Genomic DNA, 11,277 nt, shown 5'->3' with positions numbered 1-11,277 from the left:
CACAGTCTCAAAGCCATGCTGTCTTCATCCTGTCACCATCAGGAGATGATGAAAATGCATCATAGCAAACAAAACTAAATGCACAGGCACCACCACTTGCCCCTCAGGGGTAAAGGCAGTACCTCTAGGTTTAACAGTTTGCATATAATGGACTATCACCTGGACTGCAAGGAGGATGCACTAGGAAATAACTGGCCCCACAGCCCAAGGTCAGCATCCCATATGCTTCCAAAGGGTGAGATGGTATTTAAAAGATCCTGCAGTATTATCTTCTATTTTCCTTGTTACAAAATTTTAATTTCTTGGTTTTAAGTACAAACACTGGGGCTGAGAGGCCTTTTTTTTTTTGTTATACCTGAACACTGTGAAGTCCTCTGTACTTTTGTGGCTAAACTGAGAAAAAGTACCGCCTACTTTCAGATCCAGGACCACCACAACTGAAGTCTCAGATAGAATACACCTCTCCTTAATTTTAATCACAGATAGAATTCAAAAAAACACAGCTTCAATATGCCTGAAGTCTCAAGAAATATACTAATTAGAAAACTTCTTCCAGTTGGGTGTGAAAGCATGCACAAAAAGCCCATACTCTTCTAGAGCTATTAAATCAGAACCGAGTTGGACTTGAACTTTCAATTCTCACTTTACTCAAACTTCAACCCACCTGTGATGACAACAGACACAGAAAAGGGAACTTGCTTCAAAAACCAAACACTCATCTGCATAACCTCAATCCAAAATGGTTTTGTCACCAAGTTGTATGGACCAAAAAGTGATTTTTCTCAGCCACGAGTAACAAAATAAGTTAAACAGAAAGTGACAGTATCAGCCACATGATCTACCAAGAGCAAAGACACAGCACAGTGTTTTTAATGGATCAGGTCTGTGCTAACTAATGTACTAGACCCAAACTTGATTGCACAGTAGGTCAATATTTGCTTTAAATCATACCAATGCAAACACCTCTGGGAAACACCACCAGTAAGCCAAAAACAAACAGCTGCCACAGGCTTCCAACAACAGAAGTTGTGGTATACCACTGTGTACTGGTTTTAGCTGGGATAGAGTTCATTTTCTTCACAGTAGCTTGCTACCAAAACAGCATCGATAACACTGATGTTTTACCTGTTGCTGAGCAGTGCTTATACAGTATCAGAGCCTTTTCTGTTTCTCACACTGCCCTGACAGTAAGTAGACTGGGGGTGCACAAGAATTTGGGAGGGAACACAGCCAGGACAGCTGACTCCAACTGGCCAAAGCGATATCAGATACAGCATCATGCTCAGCAATAAAAGCTGGTGGAAAGAAAGAGGAAGGGGGGAATGTTTGGAGTAATGGTGTTTGTCTTCCCAAGCAACTGTTACACCTGATCAAGTTCTGCTTTCTCAATTTTACCCTTCCAGTTCTCTTCCCTATCCCACTGAGGTGAAAGTCGGCAGCTGTGTGGTGCTTAGCTGTCTATCAGGGTTAAACCACAGAGATGTGTAATACCTTTTGCCAGGTCAGGGATGTTAAAAATTCAGATTTACAAGTCAACATCAGTCATACCCTACAAAAGGACAAGTTCGCTCTACCAGCTTCTACTGAACACCAAAACTTGAGGTTTTAAATTGGTGAGATGAATGCTCATCTGCCCACCGGAAAATTAAGGGTGATTATAAGTGAAAGTTCACGCTGGGTATCTAGTGGATCTCTCTTATTACATCTCACAAGATAATTGCTCATGAGCACCATGAAATTTCCTTCTGGCTTTTGATGAACTGTGTTCTCTCCAGGAGGGAGAAAAACAGCTCCAGCCATTTGCTTTAATTGGACCTGACAGTTTGCAGATTGCTGTCTCAAGCCCTTGAAAAGCTCAGTAGCTAGAGCTGATGAGAATCCACTTTTTCCTCAATAGCAGATTTCAGAATTAAATTTACATTGCATTACAGTAAAAACAACACACACACAGCCCTCACCCAAAACCACACACAATTACCAGGTGATGTTGTTTGTTGTTTTGTTGTGGTTTTTTTGTTGTTGTTTTGTTGGGGTTTTTTTGTTTTGTTTTGTTTTTTAAAAAATATTTGTTAAGTTTGAATTAAGGTCTTTTACACATTACATAGAAAAAATGGGAGAATGGTATTTTAACATTCCCATACCCTCCATGGAAAATCCCTGTGGCATAAGGAAAACAAATAAAAACTTGCCAGCATCACATTGAGTGATTCCCCTTCCCTCTCCTGCCAAGAATCCATCGCTTTTCTGGCCTTTAGCATTAAGAAGTCAGTGGTCAACCACATGACATCCCTTGCACTGGCTAGCAGGTCTTTTTGTGCCCATTCAGAACCCTGACAAAAGTCACAATATAAAAAAAATATATTAGCTTAATAAAGTCAACTACAACCCATTCAGGGAAGCTAGATCATCTCCATTATTTAAAGAACAAGTTCAATATTCTGGTGTAGTTTATCATGCCTAGTGAAAAAGGATGGACTTGGCAGCCTCATCAAAACCCCTTCCACACCTATTTTCAATCACCTACAAATGGAAGACCACACAGAAACATATTCCAACAGTGAGAAATCTGTCTCAGCAGCAGATTTCAACTGCACTCTTACTTAGACATTGATCTAATATATTTCTCAGAGGCAAGATCATCTGGCCCAGAGCTGACAGTGGCAAGCCCTAGGTAAAGCTCAGGTCTGCATCTCTCACACCAGCTATCAACTCCTACTTACCATGAAAATCTGGGTTAAATCACTTAAAAGTTCATAATCCTCCAATCTATTTACACAATTGCCTTGTCTGTCTAGAAAGGCAGTAAGTTTCCCCACAAGTCATTCAAAATCTGAAGACTAACATTACTGCTGGAGTAAAAAAATCAAGAGGAAGTCCTGCTTCTGCACCAGTACTGTGGTTCCATGATATGGCTGTTAGTAGGTATTTAGACACTGGTACCCTCAGCAGAGGTGATACAACAGGATCACAAATCATCTGAGTTAGAAACACAACTTCCTCCAGCTTTTCAAATGAAAAGTAGCTACTTCAGACTCTGGCACAGAGCAAGCTGGAACATAAAACCTGCTGAATCTCTGATGAGCCTTGATAGCTCATCCTACCAACTTTCAGATTACCCTTCAGGCTTTCAAAATGGTCAACATTGCACTCCTGTCAGTTTTCAGCCTGGAACTTGCCCTCTCTGTGCTCTGAAAGCAGATCAAAAGGTTTAAATCTAATCTATCCTGACATGCCTTTGGCTAGAGACTTCAGCTGCATAGGAGCAGAATGAATTGAGTAGTTAGCTGTTGCTTTCCTCCCTGGTGCTTAATTAAGGTTCGAGGGTCAGCACATACACCAATTCACTTTCAGGTTTGTACGTTTTAGAAGTACACGTTATCTTTCAGCTCTGGATAGCTGAGTACTTTAAAGAATACAGAAACACTTTACAGATGGGAAATGGAACCATAGCTATATATGGAATTGGTGGCAGAGCCAGGAACAAAGCTCACCTATCCTAGCTCCAATTTCTGTTCTCCACAACCTGGACCATACTAGTTGCAGGGGGTGGGGAAAAAAAAAAAGAACAAAGAAGACACAAAGAAAGTGTCAACCTATGATCCAGCATCCTTGCATTCCTTGGGGTCATGTCAAGGAATGTGGATCAAGGTCTACGATCAAGCCATTTACTGTCCTCCTAGCACACACATAACTTCACTGATGCCATTTTCCACATACAGACAGCCACTCCAAATGCTAGACAACTTGTTCTGTGTTTTCAGAAATTTCCAATACCACTACAGCTCTTGTTACAGAGGAAGCAGAAATATTTAAATTCTGTAAGTCTCCCAAGAAACAGGAGACTCCACTTTCTCACTCTTCACTTAAGAAGAGATTGTCCAATGATCCCTCTCCAACCAGAGCTTCTAGGGAGAGTGTACTGAAAGCTGCATTGGTGCACTGGTGCACACTGTATTACAACACCCCGGACCATCCGTAAATGCCCTTGATAAGCCATGAATCAGAATCCTTGAAAAACAACTAGGACTCAAATAGTCTGCTCACGGGACTTTGCATTCTATTCCTGGATCCCCAGAGAACAACACCACAAAATGAAAGGGCATAATCAGCACTGTCGCAAGTGATATGGTCACATTCAGCATAACCCTGAAGTCCGCCAGAGCCCAGAGCAGTTCTGTATCAGAGATGATGAGCAAGATAAACAGATTTGATGGGAGCAAGCAGGCAGGGGCAACATGACCTAGGAAAGCTTAATTAGCAAGTTGGAGAAAGCATTCAACTTCAGCAAAATCACAGGCAACCAAGAACAGTCTCTGCAAGCAACCAGTACTAACGCTACACAAGTGCAAGGCAAGAGTTTGTTTCAGAGATAACTGCCTCAGCTCTGAAGAGACCATGGTGGTCATGTAGCCACACACTTGTTGATCCAGGTAGCTTAGAAAGCCACGAACATATCCCTTTCCAAGTAAAAATGGAAGGAGACAACTGCAGCCACCACACTGTGGTACTTCCACAGTTTTTGCAACTTCCAAGACATCTGCCAAAGTTTTAGAGGACTGAGGCTATGCATGGACTCCCAATTCTTCCAAACAGTCCCAGTAGAGGATTAGCAGCCACTGCAGACCAAAGCAGGAACGTAACAGATTCTTTATACGCTAATTTGGCACAGGATCTTCAGTCATAGAGCTTCAAACATGCATTCAAAATAAATGTCAAAACATATGAAGCTATACAGAAATATCATAAGCAGAGAAGCCAACCCAAATATGGTACAGTTATGAAGATACTTCTTATGTCAGTGACTCAGAGAGGTAAGCTGTGCAAAGAGAAAGGGATGGGAAACATATTTACCTTTTCAAAGTCTAAAAAGGGAATAATTTTTCAGGAAAACAGAACCAGTGATGATGCTGTTAAATAACAACTAGGTAACTCTTTGTTATGTTGCAGGCATGGCTGCCAGTCCTAAATGAACTCATGTCCTTCCACCACAGAAATACACAAGATTAGTATGGAAAACAGGAATAAGGTACGGAAAACACATCAGTGATAGAGCTGGGACTACAGTGCAAGTCACCTGAACCCCAATCTCCTGCCCGGTTAGTTGGCTGCCTTAAGGAAGAACTTCTTGAAGGGAACCATCATCCACCCAATGAAAGTTGGCTGCTCCAGACACAAACCTAGACACCTATAATTCAGGGCAGAAAACAAAGCTCAAAATAGGGCAAGAAACTCTCTACCTCTGTCAAGGCTATTGAAGCTTTCTCCTTCTGATTTTCATTATCAAGACAACACACAACATCATTCTAATCATAACAGTGTGGGTAATATGGGTTATTTACAGTAACTGCATTCCTTGAAAATTCACTCATCTGTATCCTGAAATCATGGATGAAAAATTCAACAGGTAATCTAGCATGAAGGAAGGACCCAGACAGATGAACAACTGCATTGTTCTTCATAGAAAGTAGTTTTAAGAAACCAAGGAGCTGTTGAACAGAGGAGAAGTAAGAATGGTATCCTATTTGAGCCAAATAAACTCCTCCTACAGCAATAGAGAAGTGCAGAGGATGTAATGAGGCTCTTAGCCAAAAAGAGAGAAGACTGAGTAGCAAAGCCAAGCTCAAGTGACCTCCAAAAAGGTGAGTCAGAGCTCACTTGATTTTAAGTGAGGTAGAAATTAGAATTTGTTGCATTCAGAAAATAAGTTCCAGAGTTGAGTGTCTGCAGGGAAATCAGAACAAACATATATAGTGTTTCCAATGCAGCCATATTATCTTCTCTAGGTTTCATGACTCTTTCTCAGTTCAGAAAGATTGCAAATATCATAAAAACACAGGAGAGAAAAAGCCACATGTGATTCAGTTCTGAGTTCTATTCAGCATACAGCTTGTGCTCCAATGATACAAAACGCCCAGGAGAAATCATTGCCAATGTTTGAGTGCTCAGCTCTTACCTGAGAAGTAAGGACTTACCTGCAGTACCTGTTTTAGAACAGGAAAACGGGCTGGCTGTTTACACCCTCCAGGGCAGCCAGCACTCTGCCATCCAGAAGAAAAGAAATAAAAACGGAGCAAGAGCAAGCAGACACACCCCACTACGGACTCAGCCCTGGCAAAATGTGGCTGAAAGAAAACTGGCCACTTAGAGCAGACCTATTCCCATCTTAGCCCAAGGAAGAAGAAGAGGAAAAGACAGGCACCTACCTGACAAAGCCGAGAGAGAACAAAATTCAGACAACCCTCCAGAAAGCCACTGTCCCTAGCCAAGGGCTGTGTTTGCTTCCTTCCCTCATTCATTCTCCGTGCAGGAGCCTGAGCAGCACACCCACTAGAGCGGCCTAGGGAGAGGAAAGAAAACACGAGAAGCGGCTCAGGCCGGGCAGCCAGCGGCCCCCGGCTCCTCTCTCCCCGCCCCGGCCCTCCGCCGTGCAGGACAGGAGCCCAGCACCCGCCCCCACAATGCCGGCGGCACAGGCAGACTCAAGCCCGGGCACGGCACAGCCCGCCCCCCCGGGGCCCAGAAGGGCCTCCCCACCGTCGCCAGCAGGGGGGCCGCGGCCATCCACCCCAGTTCCCGCCCCCGAGAACCGGCGAGGCCCGCCCCATCCCCCCCAGGGCTCAGAGCCGCCCAGGCCGTGAGGCGGCAACGGCACCGCGCTGAGGGAGCCCTGCCCCTCAGCAAAACCACCGCCGCCGCTCAGTTCCCAAGCTCTTACCCCCAGGGAAGCGGCGGAGGAGCCGGGCCCAAACCGGGCCGCCCCGCGGATGCTGCTGCTGCTGCGGCGGCGGCGGCGCCGCTCGATCCCCACTGCCCCGGGGCCGCCCGCCCTCAGCCCGGTGACAGCGCCGGGGCATGCTGGGAGTTGTAGTTCTCTACCCCGCCCCTCTGGCTGCCCGCCACCCGCCGCCCGACTACAAATCCCAGGAGGCGGCGGGAGGCCCCGGCCCGCCCGCGGGGCCTGAGGGAGGGGGCCGTGGGCTCCCCCAGGTTTCGCCCCTTGGCCGGCAAAGGCCGCGCTGCTGCTTGAGGCGGGACGAGGCGGCGGGCCTGACCCGCCTGTGCGGGTGTTTCTGAGTGGCTCTGACGCCTTTTGTGGTGTCGAGGATAAATAAACATTCAGGCTCGTTTCCTGTTTGCGCGGGCAAAATGGACATCTGAGACCCGCGGCTATGGCTGACCGCAGGATCCACGCCAGGACGTCTTTTTTAAAAAAAAAAAAAGTTTCCGCGTTCGGTTTTTGAGGCGATTTTAGGAGTACTTAGTCCACTGTAAGGGTGATTTGGGGATTCAGGGTAACTCCCCGTGTCTTTGTTCGGCAGGCAGCCGGGAGGGCTCTGACAGCCTTCACCAGCTGTCTACCAGGCAGCCTTCCTCCGGAGATGTATTTTTTGCAAGATCACAGCTCAGTTATTTCCCGCATGGGATCAGCGGTGCCCTAAGTGCCACCATGCATGAATCTAAAAGCATAAAGTATGACTGCTTTTATAATGACTTTCTCCTCAAAGAGGCAAAGGCAATGTGCAAGTTTGTATTGTCTCTGTGCTGTGATGACATGGATTTTTTGTGTCTGGGGTAGGAAACACTCTACTGACTTTACTGCTGATGAGGTCAGAGACACCTTGCAAACACTCTATTTAAGCTTGCCTGTTATGTTTTTTTGCTCAGTGGCACATTAAGCATGACTCTGTTGAAGGTAATGGATTGGAATTTTGGTTTACATTAGTCTTTGCTCATGTAGACTGGCGTAGCAGAACAAGGGTTAAAAGGGTAGCCTGCACTGATTGCAAAGAACAGCGTTCACAGCAGTAAAATTGAGTAATATGTTTGTGTCAAACCCAGAAGGCCTGCAGTGTGGTAAGACCACTGCACAGAACTTACCCAGCTGAAGACCCTGCACTCACAGTAGGAATATGGCAGCAAGGTCACAAAAAAATCACAGGTGCCATTCCTTTTCCTACTAGCCCACCAGGAATGCTACCTACAACCCTTAAACTCAAAAGGACGAAACAAAGAGACCTGGCAGCAGGGTTGCCTACGGCTTGTGAAGGCTGAAGAGACCAAAATTCTGTGACGGAAGCAGTTACCATAACTTTTATGCCTACAGGGTACAATGGACCTGTCCAAAAACAAGCTTGTCACTGCCATTTGAAAAAGCCAAACAGGACTGAGTGTCCCTTGTCCTCTGTGTTGCGTAAAAGTGATGATGGCCAGGCCGCTTAAACACACACACCGGGGTGATTGTGAAAAAGTGAATGTGGAAGTGAGTGAACTGAATCTGATGGTTCTGACCAGAACTGCAGTGCATTTTACCCTTTGGCCAGGAGATGGAGAATGAGTACTGTTAGGTATTTGAGAATACGGTAAGTGGATCTAAGCATGCACTGATGATCCCTCCCTCAGCTTGCTTTTTACCGGGCAGATTTATATGTTGGTATAAACATAGAAATACATTAGAGATGGATGAGTACAGCCAACGTCAATTGTCTGAAAAGGTCCATTTGCGTTTAGAGTACCTTTTGTGCTCACTCAATAGATATCAAGATAACTTAGGCTTTACTTTTGCCAGTGCTTCTTGTAAGCATATGAACTTGCACGCCCAGACACTTAAGTTACGTCAAGCTAATCTTTCAAAAAAAACGAATTGGAAAGCCATGTTAGACTATCTGTGAAGTCACCTTCTCGGGCAAACACGAAGATATACAGCATCAACAGCTTAGTCCATGGCCAATATAAAAACTTTATTGTGATTATTTTGATGCGATTTTGCCTTTGTATGTAACCACTTTGAAGAGGTGATATTTTGGTTGTGCTTATCACCAAAGATACTGCAAATGGCAAACCTCTCTGGTATGTAAAAGAGTGTGAGCTCCAATTAATCTTTTATAGTGGGGTAACATTTATGAAAAGAAATGAGCCAACCTGGCATGTATAACCCAGAGGCAGTCTGCAGGACATAAGGAGTTTTCTTTTTGAGGTTTACAATAACAAGACAGGCACAGGAAGTGCTATATTTAAGAGTCGGAAGAACTTGAGAGAACAAGGTAATTGTCCTCATGCACAAGGCTGATACTGAGAAGAAAGAAATAACCTGTTTTGTGCGCTTAGGGGGTAGGCTAAAAAGTAATGGGCCAAAATGCAGCGATGAAAACTCAGGTTGTATGTTAGGGAAAACTTTCTAAGACTAATGAAATGCTGCAGAAGACTATCAAGGGGCTATGAAATCTCTACCTGAACAGGCATTAGGAACTGGTTTGGCAAACACTGCTGAAATGACAGGATAAAACTGATACTGTCTGGTACAGGGCATAGTTTGGAGGGCCTCTTGAGACCTTTTCTGATCCTGTGTTGCTATGATTCTTTGATCCTACATTTCTACAACATGTAACCTCTGGCTTCTAGTAAACTGGATTTCATCTCACTCTCTTGCTCAGTGAGGACATTATAATGCAACGGGCTGCAGTTGCATAGCTCAGGATACAGGAGAGAAACTTCTGCTCTTACATGGCCTATCCTGGTTTCCCAAATATTTTCCTAGGAATCTTTCTTTGCCCACTGGATGACGCTGTTACACAGAAATATTCACGGACTTTTTCTGTAGTCTTCTGCTTCAGACACCTCTGTCAGACACAGAAGGCCACTTCAGAGTCAGCCAAGCTATATGAATTCATCCCTATAAACCATCCTCCAGCCTTTTTTTTCACAAAGGAAGTCTCTTAATATTTTGCAGCTTACTGGCATGGCACATGTGAACCTTGGGCCACAAAGGTAGATGTCAACGTGATGACGCCACCAGCAGCAGAAATCTAGTGATGTTCTTTGAGGGTGATTGAACAGTACGTAGAAAAAAATATTGGCTGCTGAGGGTAAAAGAGGTTGTCCAAAATGTGTCTTCAGGTCATATATAGAAGGACACTTTCGCCAACAATTATGTCATGCAGTGCCTATTTGTCATGCTAAATACAGGAGTTTGTATGTGGAAAGACTGGTTCAGAGAATTCTCTCCTTAAAAGCAAAGCCTGGAAGCGGCAGCTTTCCCTGGCTCACGTGTTGCAGATGTGCACTTATGTCACAATTATACCTTGTAGCACTACCTTCAGAGGCAATGACCTGGATAGAACAGAAATTATATGTGTGGATTCCACTTTTTAGAGAAAACTGAACAGTATTTCTAGCTCAGCTGAGTCTCAGAACAAGCCAGAGAGTGACCTACATCCAATACCCAGCTCTGAGAATTAACTTTGAGGAAGCTCAGTTCCACATCTAGGTCTCTCCTCTGAAACAAATTGAACTGCAGCTTAATAGAATCCAAACCCAAGGGGAATTCCTCTTTATTCCTTTACAACAACTTTTAGCATTGAAAAGCAACTATCCTCATTTTTGAATCCACATTTCTTACTGGAAAAAAAGATGACTCCAAGTTAATGCAAACCTTAGGGTTTGAATCCTTCATATTCTAACAACTCAGCTGTTTCCTGATGTCCTGAGCCATTGGCCTTTCAGGAGCTGGTCTAAACAACAGGAGATTTAAAATAAGCCAAGAGTTGTGGCAAAGCTACTATGACAATTATATAACAGATGTATATGTTAAAAGGCCTGTGTCTATCTGTGGACACCATCTGTATCCAATAACCATAAAAGCAAATAAGGTAACTGATAAATAATAGGCAAAGCATCGGTCCAGCTTAGTGTGACCTACAGTGCTATAAATCTGATAACTTTTTTTATTTGGCGTAGTTTTTCCTCTGAGCCATCTTATGTGTGTTTGTACAGTCTGCTGAGCCACTTGGCTGACAATCCTTTGCTGTCTTGCTTTTTGCAGCCTAGTCGGTGTGATAAGAAGTACTAGAGACAGCTTGGATCTTCATACATCAATTTGGAATCTCAGGGGGAACTTTAAAACAGTTGCTAACAAATTTCTGCAAACCATATGCTGAATGGAGCCTGCCATCAGTAAGGAAAATGGCAAATAAATATAATGGTGTCATGTATTCAGCCTGGGGGCTGCAGCTGTGTAATCATGCTGCCAGTGGTGTCCAGAGAAGCACTGTTCTCTGCTTCTGAATTTCATCCAGTTCCCTGGAGTCCTATAAGAAGCAGCCTCTGTCTCAGTTTCATCTGTAAAATTAGATGGGGGGATCTACCCTCTTATCCCATACACTTCACTATCTTTGCATCAGGATCTGATCCCATTCCACCACTGTGAATGAGTGTGTAAGAAGTGGTGCACTGGGTCACTGCTCTCCCACTGGAAACCTAACAGCAATGACAGTAAACAAG

At 44.3% G+C, this 11,277-nt stretch overlaps 1 protein-coding gene across 4 annotated transcripts in view; it reads right to left on the bottom strand.

The window, feature by feature from the left end:
• MIB2 (MIB E3 ubiquitin protein ligase 2) overlaps positions 1 to 6,831 on the bottom strand; it is a 51,370-nt gene extending 44,539 nt beyond the window's left edge. For 3 of the 4 annotated variants that reach the window (XM_042794775.1, XM_042794774.1, XM_042794778.1), the window contains exons 1-2: positions 6,716 to 6,831; positions 6,204 to 6,337 (exon numbers count right to left, since the gene is read on the bottom strand). The gene's annotated coding sequence lies outside the window, so the exon portion shown is untranslated. Of the gene's footprint in view, positions 1 to 6,203; positions 6,338 to 6,534; positions 6,570 to 6,715 lie in introns of those variants that run through there. The other variant, XM_042794776.1, reaches the window with a different exon arrangement.
• Positions 6,832 to 11,277: the final 4,446 nt, after the last annotated feature.

This window comes from Tyto alba, unplaced genomic scaffold, assembly GCF_018691265.1.
Source record: "Tyto alba isolate M040663 unplaced genomic scaffold, T.alba_DEE_v4.0 Super-Scaffold_20000042, whole genome shotgun sequence".
Classification (NCBI taxonomy): Eukaryota; Metazoa; Chordata; class Aves; order Strigiformes; family Tytonidae; genus Tyto; species Tyto alba.
This window is presented reverse-complemented; position numbering and strand designations above follow the sequence as displayed.